Below are 12,254 nucleotides of genomic sequence, written 5' to 3' on the forward strand. Positions count from 1 at the left end.
AATTTTCTCCCATTCTGTAGGTTGCCTGTTCACTCTGATGGTAGTTTCTTTTGCTGTGCAAAAGCTCTTAAGTTTAATTAGATCCCATTTGTCAATTTTGGCTTTTGCTGCCGTTGCTTTTGGTGTTTTAGACATGAAGTCCTTGCCCATGCCTATGTCCTGAATGGTACTACCTAGATTTTCTTCTAGGGTTTTTATGGTATTAGGTCTAACATTTAAGTCTCTAATCCATCTTGAATTAATCTTCGTATAAGGGGTAAGGAAAGGATCCAGTTTCAGCTTTCTACTTATGGCTAGCCAATTTTCCCAGCACCATTTATTAAATAGGGAATCCTTTCCCCATTTCTTGTTTCTCTCAAGTTTGTCAAAGATCAGATGGCTGTAGATGTTGGAAGTTCTGGCTAGGGCAATCAGGCAAGAGAAAGAAATCAAGGGTATCCAGTTAGGAAAAGAAGAAGTCAAATTGTCCCTGTTTGCAGATGACATGATTGTATATTTAGAAAACCCCATCGTCTCAGCCCAAAATCTCCTTAAGCTGATAAGCAACTTCAGCAAAGTCTCAGGATACAAAATTAATGTGCAAAAATCACAAGCATTCTTATACACCAGCAACAGACAAGCAGAGAGCCAAATCAGGAATGAACTTCCATTCACAATTGCTTCAAAGAGAATAAAATACCTAGGAATCCAGCTTACAAGGGATGTAAAGGACCTCTTCAAGGAGAACTACAAACCACTGCTCAGTGAAATAAAAGAGGACACAAACAAATGGAAGAACATACCATGCTCATGGATAGGAAGAATCAATATCGTGAAAATGGCTATACTCCCCAAGGTTATTTATAGATTCAATGCCATCCCCATCAAGCTACCAATGAGTTTCTTCACAGAATTGGAAAAAACTGCTTTAAAGTTCATATGGAACCAAAAAAGAGCCCGCATTGCCAAGACAATCCTAAGTCAAAAGGACAAAGCTGGAGGCGTCACGCTACCTGACTTCAAACTATACTACAAGGCTACAGTAACCAAAACAGCATGGTACTGGTACCAAAACAGAGATATAGACCAATGGAACAGAACAGAGTCCTCAGAAATAATACCGCTCATTAAATATTTGAGGAAGGAATCCCTTCACCACAGGTAGAGAATCTGGCCACACACACCATCTGTAAACAAGCCCTTGCTCTAAACCAGCCATTACAAGTACTCTCCAGGTTAGTGGTTGTCAAAGTAGTGGAAACCAGACATGCAGATTCCTGGGACTTACCCCAGACTGCCTGAAGCAGAAACCCGGGGGGAGGGGCCCAGGAATCCATGTTTTAACACGCCCTCCAGGTGATAACGATGTGTCACTGCTCTGGGTCTGTCCATCCCAGTATGGAAGTTTGGCTGCTGGAGTGATTTCCCTGAGAATTCCTGTAAACCCAGGAGCCCCCAGAGGGAAAGAAGCTATAGAGGGGCTCCCAGGTGCACAGAAGTAAAAGTTTCAAGCTTTCATCTTCAACTCACTTTTCTTTTCTTTCTTTTTTGGAAATGGAGTTTCACTCTTTCGCCATTTCGCCCAGGCTGGAGTGAGTGAAGTGGCACCATCTCGGCTCACTCACTGCAATCTCTGGCCCACCAGGTTCAAGCGATTCTCCTGCCTCAGCCTCCGGAGTAGCTGGGATTGTAGGCGCCCACCACCACACCAGGCTAATTTTTGTATTTTTAGTAGAGACAAGGTTTCACCATGTTGGCCAGGCTGGTCTGGAACTCCTGACCTCAGGTGATCCACCCTCATTGGCCTCCCAAAGTGCTAGGATTACAGGCGTGAGCCACTGAGCCCAGCCTCAACTCACTTTTCTAAGCTTATATGATGGGTTGAGTCAGTGATAACTTTAAGATATCTAAATTGCCTAACAATGAGACTTCATATCTAGAAAATGAAGCTCTTCACCAGACTATTAGCATCTTTTCTTTTTCTTTTTTCTTTTTATTTATTATTAATTTTTAATATAATTATAAAATTGAAAAAGAGGGTCTCCTTATTTTGCCCAGGTTGATCTTGAACTCCTGGGCTCAAGGACTCCTCCTGCCTCGGCCTCCCAAAGCGCTGTGATTATAGGTGTGAACCACCGTGCCTGGCCTTCTCCTTTTTTTTTTTTTTTTAAATAGAGACAGGGTCTGGCTATGTCACCCAGGCTGATCTTGAACTCCTGGGCTTAAGCGATCCTCCCGCCTCAGCCTCCCAACGCCTTAGCATTATTTCTGAAGGCAAACATGATTCTGCCAAGTCAGAAAGGTGATAATCAAAGCCCCTTAAAGTAGCAAAAATCCAGCCTCAGGCAAATAGTGCTCATCAAAGGAGACTCTAGAATGGCAAAGGAGGGCAGAATGAGTAGAGGCTGATGATTAGAAACCTCAGGTCCAGAGCAGCTTAGCAGACACCTGCTCCACCCACACCGGACACTGCCAATCAATCACAACATTCTTGCTCAACAAACTTGAGCAGCACTTGCAAATCCTTAACTCTAGGCAGCCACTTAGCAATTGATCCAAACTGGCCTTAGAGAGAAACTTTTTTACTTGTCTGAGTTAGGGAGTTAAGTCTTCAAGCTCTGTAGAATTAGTGTAGAAATCAGCTGTTATAGAAATCTCACTGAACTTGGAAGTCAGGGGCTGTGCAACCACAAGGGAATCATTTAAAATCTTTGAATCTCAGGTTATTTATTTACAAAAGGGAGCTAGTAATACCTTCCTCTTAGGGTTGTTGTGAGGAGGAACAATATGGGTGAAAGCACCTTGCCCCTTGCCTGGTACATAAAAGGCCATTAATGAGTGTTCGCTGGATCTGAAACTAGGGCAATGTGAGATGCCTGGGAAAAAAATCCTCATCACTCATGCCTACCCAAGGCTAATTCGTCCCAGAAGCCAAGCTTCAGTGTTTACACATGAAAGAACTCTGTAGGCCGGGCTCGGTGGCTCAAGCCTATAATCCCAGCACTTTGGGAGGCCGAGACGGGTGGATCACGAGGTCAGGAGTTCGAGACCATCCTGGCTAACACGGTGAAACCCCGTCTCTACTAAAAAATACAAAAAGCTAGCCGGGCGAGGTGGCGGGCGCCTGTAGTCCCAGCTACTCGGGAGGCTGAGGCAGGAGAATGGCGTAAACCCGGGAGGCGGAGCTTGCAGTGAGCTGAGATCCGGCCACTGCACTCCAGTCCGGGTGACAGAGCGAGACTCCGTCTCAAAAAAAAAAAAAAAAAAAAAAAAGAAAGAACTCTGGAGTAAGGCACTGACTTAGGCAATCAAATTGATGTTGGAAAGGCATGTGGTTCGAAGTGCAGGTACAGGGAACCAGAACAAGGGAGGTACTTATCAGGAGGGGCTGGCTAGAGTGAGAAAGAGCCTTTCCTCCAACAGACAATGCAAGCTCCAATCTCTCTGCCATACTCTACAGTACCCTGCCAATTTATTTGAATAATCAACAGATCCTATCTAGAAATCTAATTTAAAGATTTTAGGAGGACAATTTTTTCTTTTTTGAGACAGTTTCTCTCTATCACAAGGCTAAAATGCAGTGGCACGATCTCAGCTCACAGCAACCTCCACCTCCTGGGTTCAAGTGATTCTCGTGCCTCAGCCTCCCAAGTAGCTGGGATTACTGGCATGCGCCACCACACCTGGCTAATATTTTGTATTTTTTGCAGAGATGGGGTTTCGCCATGTTGCCCAGGCTGGTCTCAAACTCCTGGGCTCAAGCCATCCTTCCACATTGGCCTCCCAAATTGCTGGGATTACAGGCGTGAGCCACCACGCCCAGCCAAGGAAAACAATTTCTGGAGTCTGAGCAGGTATCTGTCTTCTCATGTTTGGGACTTTTTTGTTGTTGTTGCTGAGACAGAGTCTCTCTGTTGCCCAGGCTGGAATGCAGTGGTGCAATTATAGCTCACTGCAGTCTCTAATTCCTGCACTCAAGGGATCCTCCCACCTCAGCTTCTCATGTAGCTAGGACTACAGGAGCACACCACCATGCCCAGCAAGTTTTTATTATTTTTTTTTTAAATAGAGACAGGGTCTCACTATGTTGCCCAGGCTGGTTTCAAACTCCTGGCCTCAAGCGATCCTCCCACCTCTACTTCCCAAAACAGTGGGATTATAGGTGTGAGCTGCCTTGCCTGGCTGGGACCTTTAAGAGCTCCAGAGAGAACATTTCAGTAAACAAAACCCACATCCAGCCCTGTTAATTCAGTGGAAAATGAGGCCTTCCCCCACTTAAATGTCCTCATTTGGACAACTAGACACTGAGAAAGGCCTTAGCATGGGCCTGGTACTTGCTGGGTCCATTAACTCATTTAGTTTCATGTCAACATTCCCCTTACAGATGAAGGATCTGAGGCTCAGAAGCATTAAGACATGTGCCCAAGATCACACAATTAGAAGGTAGCAGAACTAGGATCTGAACGACTATCTGCTCTTCTGGAGCGTGCCATTCACACTCCACTAAACTCCAGTTCACACGTTTATCTGGAATCCACTCAGGTAGGGGCTGCCCCGTTTCAACAGACAGTAATTATAAAACAAGCACATGAAAAAGATTCCAACCCCATTCCAGCTAGCCATGGACTGGCCTATAAACAGAGGTCAAAGTGTAACAAAAAACAAATGCATCCCACATCTGTCAAGATTTAAGACCTTGTAAATCTCATTTAATTCATTCTTAAAAGTGAATCAGTAAATAGATAATACTCGCTCCTAGCTCTTTCACTAAAAGCTTGGACATAATTAATCTTTAGAAGCCAGCGTGACTGATGTCCTTTATCTTTTCATCAAAGTGCTTACCACTGTTATATAATTTTACTACCTCAATGATAATGAAAAAACATAACCTATTAAAATGACCTCCAATCCCAGACATCATCAGCACCAAATGCCAATTGAGACATTTATTTTGAACCACAGAAGTTGTACTTATACGCCAGGAAGGTCATTCTCAATAAGCATTCACCATCCATGGCAAAGTTATACCTATCAATTCAGTCCATTAATTCAGGTAAGATGTTTCTGCTCTTTGGTAAATAGGACGTTACCATTAAATTTTCTATGAAAATGTATGTATCAGCAACATCAAAAATGGTAATTGACTACCTCTAGGATGTGAAAACGGTAACTCTTAGAACAAATTTTGGGGGAGACCAGTAACTAGGTTGATGAGAGATAAAATAAGCAAATACCTGGCAACGTGGGCCGTGTACTGGCACAGCTCTGTGCTTCCTGGAGTACTTTCGTCTGGAGCTGCAGCCGGGGTACCAGTCCCACTCACAGGGAGATGACAGTAATGTGGTACTTCGCACCCTGGAAAAGACAGTGTTGTTAAAAATCCAACATGCTCATTCCCTGCATGGTAAGATTTTGGGAAATGCATGGAAGTCCACATACCATACAATGTGCCCGTTTTTAGGATGACTTTTATTACCTTCACAGACTTATGCAACTGTCACCACGATCCATTTAGTACCTTCACAGAGTTATGCAACTGTCACCACAATCCTTTTTTTTTTTTTTGAGACAGAATTTTGCTCTTGTTGCACAGGCTGGGGTGCAATGGTGTGATATCAGCTCACCACAACCTCCGCCTGCTGGGTTCAAGCAATTCTCCTGCCTCTACCTCCTGAATAGCTGGGATTACAAGCATGCCCTACCACACCTGGCTAATTTTGTATTTTAGTAGAAACAGGGTTTCTCCATGTTGGTCAGGCTGGTCTCAAACTCCCGACCTTAGGTGATCCGCCCACCTTGGCTTCCCAGAGTGCTGGGATTACAGGCGTCAGCCACCGCGCCCGGCCCACAATTCATTTTAGAATATCTTCATTACTCCCACAAAAAAAGCCCCATAACCCTTAGCCATCATTCCCTGATCCCCCAATTCTCTCCCTGCCTCTTGGCTCTAGGCAACCACCAATCTATAGATTTATATTTATGTTTATATTTATATATTTATAAATCTACTCTATAGATTTATCTATTCTGAATATTTCATATAAATGGATTCATATGATATGAGACCTTTTGTGATTGCCATCTTTTACTTAGCTTAATGTATTCAGGGTTCATTGATGTTGTGGCATACATCAGCACTTCATTCCTTTTTATGGCCAAATAATATTCCATTGTATGGATATACCACATTTTATTATCTATTCATCAGTTGGTGGCGGTTTGGGTTGTTTCTACTCTTTGGCCATTATGAACACTTGTTGTACAAGTGTTTATGTGGATATATGTTTTCATTTCTCTCAGAAATAATGGAATTGCTGCCCCTAATGTTTTCAGTCTTCAAAAAATGGAGAAAGTTAACTGCCACCTAAACTTTGGTATCACCAGTTCACCTAAGGATCACTCTGAGAAACAAGATCTTATAAGAATTCACCTTTCAGGTTAAACAAATATTCACCTGGTGAGGAAATAGCCAGAACAAAATATTTTAGGCTGGGCACGGTGGCTCACGCCTGTGATCCCAACACTTAGGGAGGGTGAGGCAGGCAGATCATCTGAGGCCAGGAATTCAATCAAGACCAGCCTGGCCAACATGGTGAAACTCCGTCTCTACTAAAAATATACAAATTAGCTAGGCCAGGCGTGGTGGCTCACGCCTGTAATCCCAGCACTTTGGGAGGCCGAGGCGGGTGGATCACGGGGTCAGGAGATCGAGACCATCTTGGCTAGCACAGTGAAACCCCGTCTCTACTAAAAATACAAAAAAATTAGCCAGGCGTGGTGGCAGGCGCCTGTAGTCCCAGCTACTCGGGAGGCTGAGGCAGGAGAATGGCGTGAACCCAGGAGGCAGAGCAGTCAAGATTGCGCCACTGCACTCCAGAATGGGAGAGAGAGTGAGATTCCATCTCAAAAAAAAAAAAAATTAGCCAGGTGTGGTGGGGGGTGGCGGCGGGGGGTGGGGAGCTGTAATCCCAGCTACTCAGGAAGCTGAGGCAGGAGAATCGCTGGAATTCAGGAGGCAGAGGTTACAGTGAGGTGAGATCTTGCCACTGCATTCCAGCCTAGCGACAAGAGTGAAACTCTGTCTCAAAAAAAAAAGGGGAAAAAAATTTTTATTATGGTAAAATACACATAACATAAAATTTACCATTCCAAAGTATACTACAGAGAAAACATTTTAAACTAAGGGGGAATTTGTTTTTCATGGCATTTATAATACTGGCTTGTGTTTATTGTTTTGTTTTTTGAGACAGAGTCTCACCTGTCGCCCAGTCTGGAGTACAGTGGCACGATCTCGGCTCACTGCAACCACAGCCTCCTGGGTTCAAGCAATTTTCCTGCCTCAGCCTCTCAGGTAGCTGGGATTACAGACACGTGCCACCACGGCCAGCAATTTTTGTATTTTTAGTAGAAACAGGGTTTTACCATGTTGGCCAGGCTGGTCTCGAATTCCTGACCTCAAGTGATCCACCCACCTTGGCCTCCCAAAGTGCTGGGATTACAGGCATGAGCCACCGCACCTGGCCTAGGCTTGTGTTTATATTTATTGGTTGCTCACCAGCAGGAAAGATGTCAAATATTTTCTCATTTTACCCCTAAGACCAAGAAACCCAAGAAATACCCCTTCTGCACATTCTTATGAAGCCTGCATGTGCCTTTCAAATGCCACAAGGAGGCAAGCTCCTTTCTGGGTTGAGCTTGTGAAGGCAGCTTCACTCGGGCAGTCACAGGAAAAACTTTCAGTGGGAGGAAGAATGCAGCCTCTCACCAGTTCTGGACATACTCTTCTGTTTGCTAGACAAAGTGATATTGTGACATCTGTGCAAAACACTCTACTCCCTACACGATGAAGTAGAAAGAAAAGATGGTGTCGATTTTATTTGTACAGGCGGGAGGCACATTTCCCTTCTCCGAGGATCAGCAGGAAATGCAGGCAAAGGCTAAAGCTAGGCCATCTGGACATCCTACAAAGCAAGCAACGGGATTAGAGCCCAGCCCATACATGGTTTCTATTATTACTTCCAAAGATAAATAAATGGCTTACAAATCGAGAGGTGCTTGGTTATGCTTTTGGCTTCATATGCAAACTTTTCTACAGATATCAGCTCCAAAGAGAGCTTATTTCTTTTATTAAAATGGCTTGCTTTTTAATTCAAGCAGTTTTCTGCATTTCTAAGGCATCTTGGCTTTAACTTTCTCTATAACAATCCAAGGAGTTTTGTCATGTATACAAACTCTCAATAACAATCAGTTGTTTCTAAAATACACTATTATTGAATAGGGCCTCTAAATTAAGAGAACACTTGGCAGAAAGAAATAAAATATATTCTTGGATTTCAATAGTATTGACAGATAATGTAAAATTGTCAGGTAACATGAGTTAAAGCTGAAAAACTTTACAGATTTCAAAAGGAAGATTCATAGGTGACTGAGTATTTTATTTTAGTATTTGGGTATCAATTATTTTTATTCTATCTTTCTTCATTTGTGGCTCTACTGAAACCGAGTTAGCGCTGGAAAATATTTCCTGAGCACCTACCATGTGCTGGGCAATGGGCAAATATGCACATGTATAAGTCATCCACTCTCTGTTTCAATGAACTTGCAACACTCAGTCAATTGTCGGTTGGTAGCTGTTCATTTTGGCCAATCATGCAACTGTACAGTTTGCAGAATAGAAGCCCAAGCACATCCCTGCTTGCAGACAGCAAGAAAAAGTATTACAGAGGGGGGCTGGGCATGGTGGCTCATGCCTGTAATCCCACTTTGGGATTACACTTTGGGAGGCCGAGGCGGGTGGATCACTTGGGGTCAAGAGTTCGAGACTAGCCTGGCCAACATGGTAAAACTGCATCTCTACTGAAAATATAAAAATTAGCCAGAGGCCGGGCGCGGTGGCTCAAGCCTGTAATCCCAGCACTTTGGGAGGCCGAGACGGGCGGATCACGAGGTCAGGAGATCGAGACCATCCTGGCTAACACGGTGAAACCCCGTCTCTACTAAAAACTACAAAAAAATTAGCCGCACGAGGTGGCGAGTGCCTGTAGTTCCAGCTACTCGGGAGGCTGAGGCAGGAGAATGGCCTGAACCCGGGAGGCGGAGCTTGCAGTGAGCTGAGATCCGGCCACTGCACTCCAGCCTGGGCGACAGAGCGAGACTCCATCTCAAAAAAAAAAAAAAAAAAAAAAAAAAAAAAAAAAAAAAAAAAAAAAAAAAAAATTAGCCAGGCATGGTGGTATCTGTAGTCCCAGCTACTTGGGAGGTGGAGACAGGAGAATTGCTTGAATCCGGAAGGCAGAGATTACAGTGAGCCAAGATCCTGCCACTGCACTCCAGTGTCCTGGGTGACACGGTGTGACTCTATCTCAAAAAAAAAAAAAAAAAAAAGGGTATTACAGAGGGGGAAGCATGAGAAGAATGAATGAATTCCTTGAGGTTTTAAATACTGGATTATAACCTGACTTCCAATTGTGGCCTTTTTTTTTTTTTTTTGGAGAGGGAGTCTCACTCTGTTGCCCAGGCTGGAGTGCAGTGACGCGATCTTGGCTCACTGCAACCTCTGCCTCCCAGGTTCAAGCAATTATCCCTGTCTTAGCCTCCAAAGTAGCTGGGATTACAAGAGCCCGCCACCACTCCCGGCCAATTTTTGTACTTTTAGAGATGGGGTTTCACCATGTTGGTGAGGCTGGCCTTGAACTCCGGACCTTAGGTGATCTGCCCACCTCAGTCTCCCAAAGTACTGGGATTACAGATGTAAGCAACTGCTCCCAGCCTCAGTTGTGTTTTAAAATGCAAAAGCAGCTGTTCCTAAAAGCTATGCAGTATTACATGTATGTTGTAGTAATCAGAATACTTCTTGAAAAGAGTGAATGAGACAGAGTTCTTGGAAGAAAAAAAATCAGCCTCACTATCTAGTCAACCAGGCCAACAGAAATTTCTGGTTAAAATGCTCCTAGCACAACTTCTTTCCATAGAAGCTCAGCCAATAACCTACTCTCCTACTGCTGGTATCTTGAACAGCTGCTGAGAGGGGAGGTATTGGGACTAAAAGCCATCAGGAAGATCAGAAAGTGCAAGATTAATCAGGAGGGGTGAATTGGCCCCAAGTCAGAAGCAGAGCAGGTCAAAACTCCTGGGCTTATCAGTGGTGAGGTCACATCTGTGAATAGCCACTGCACTCCTGCCTGGGCAACACAGCGAGAGTCTCTCCCTATTTTTTTTTTTTTTTTAAAGAAAGAGGCCGGGTGCAGTGGTTCACACCTGTAATCCCAGCACTTTGGGAGGCCGAGGCAGGCAGATCACACTGTTTCACACTGTGAAACCCCATCTCTACTAAAAATACAAAAAATTAGCTGGGTGTGGTGGCACGTGCCTATAATCTCAGCTACTCAGGAGGCTGAGGCAGGAGAATCACTTGAACCTGGGAGGCAGAAGTTGCAGTGAGCTGAGATTGCCCCCCCCCGCCCCCGCCCGCACTCCAGCCTGGGTGACAGACCGAGACTCTGTCTCAAAAAAATAAAAATAAATAAATAAATAAAAAGAAAGAAAGGGCCCGGCATGGTGGCTCATGCCTGTAATCCTAGCACTTTGGGAGGGCAAGGTGGGCAGATCACCTGAGGTCAGGAGTTCGAGACCACCCTGACCAACATGGAGAAACCCCATCTCCACTAAAACTACAAAATTAGCCAGGCATGGTGGCGCATGTCTGTAATCCCAGCTACTCGGGAGTCTGAGGCAGGAGAATCTCTGGAACCCGGGAGGTGGAGGTTGCCATGAGCCGAGATCGTGCCATTGCACTCCAGTCTGGGCAGCAAGAGCGAAACTCTGTCTCAAAAAAAAAAAAAAAAAAAAAGAGAGAGAGAGAGATCAGTGAAATAATATTTCATCCTTGTGTATTCACAGAACTCAGAGTATTACAGGTATAAGGAAGATCTTGTTTGTCCTCTGATCCAATGCTATTTCATCCAGCTTAAGGAAACGTTCTCTCTCTCTCAAAAAAAAGGCACGTTCAACTTCCCTTATTAAGGGCCACTTTGTAATAACTTGACTTCTGTTTGGTTTGATTTGGGGAAATGAGGAGAGGCAGAGATCTATTTAGGTCTATTTAGGGTACTCATTCCAATTGCTAGAAGAGGTTATCTCCGAACAAAAATTAATAATCTAGCAATCAACTTGCACATCTGAATCATGTGAGCTTGTTCAGGGCGAATCCTTCAATGAAAGACCCTGAGGCAGAAACTAAGAACATCCCGTTTCTGTCTGAGAGCCAGACCCTTGATCAGGATGACTCCAACGAGGCTGAGTTTCCCGCTTGTAAAATTCGAACACTAAACTAGAATTCAGGAATGGCAAATATATAGGCCACAGGTTGCATCTCCCCTATTCCCTAATCATAGGTTCAGAACAAACGTCCCTAATCAGTTGCGATATTCCTTTCCCTCTAAGCCCGAGTTTGGCCTCAGGATCCTCCTAGCCAGATACTCCAAGCACCAACCATCAGCTGGCACCTGCCTTCCACATGAAACCTGTTTGCCATCCCTGGCAAAGGTCCTCCCAGTTCTAAACTTCTGTCATTCTGAGACTAAGGTCTAGGCTACAGCATGCCCAACCTCGAGAGACTACTTGGAGAATCACAATGTAGTCATTACAATGTTTTCCACAGCCCTGGCTGAACAGCATTAACCTATGTGGACGCTGATCGAGTCTCTATATACCCCCTGCCCTCTCCACGCATACACACACTTCCATTTCCTTTCAAGACAATAACAGTAGAATAATAATAATATAATTAAAATGTTGCCTCAGAATTCCATTCTAAAGCATCCCTAAGATTTCCCAAAGAAATATTTATTTTTCTTCTAATAAAATGCACCCTTTTACAGGTGGGAAGAAAATCTATCTAAATCAAATGTCTCACCAGTGACACTATTGACACTGTGGGCTGGATAATTCTTTGTTGCAGGGGGCTGTCCTGTGCATTGTGGATGTTGGGCAGTATCCCCAGACTCTACCAAGTAGATGCCAATAGCAACCCCTGGACTATAACGACAAAAAAATGCCCCCAGACATTGACAACTGTCTCCTGGGGAGCAAAATTCCCTATTTCCACCTCCCCATAGACAGCCACTGACCTAAATTATTCTAGTAGTTCTCTTGGGGAGATAGAACAATGAGTAATTTTCCCCTTATTTTTCTGTATTTTCTAAATCTTCTATAATGAATGTACATTGTTCATATGATAAAAAATAAGCTAGTAACAGTCTAATTATTGAAAAGAA

General features: G+C 44.1%; 1 protein-coding gene across 2 annotated transcripts in view; it reads right to left on the reverse strand.

Moving 5' to 3' along the window:
* Positions 1-12,254, reverse strand: part of TJP2 (tight junction protein 2) — a 142,781-nt gene that overhangs the window by 102,807 nt on the left and 27,720 nt on the right. For both annotated transcript variants that reach the window (XM_010362962.2, XM_010362958.2), the window contains one exon: positions 5,214-5,334. The gene's annotated coding sequence lies outside the window, so the exon portion shown is untranslated. The remainder of the gene's footprint in view (positions 1-5,213; positions 5,335-12,254) is intronic.

Source organism: Rhinopithecus roxellana, chromosome 16, assembly GCF_007565055.1.
Source record: "Rhinopithecus roxellana isolate Shanxi Qingling chromosome 16, ASM756505v1, whole genome shotgun sequence".
Classification (NCBI taxonomy): domain Eukaryota; kingdom Metazoa; phylum Chordata; class Mammalia; order Primates; family Cercopithecidae; genus Rhinopithecus; species Rhinopithecus roxellana.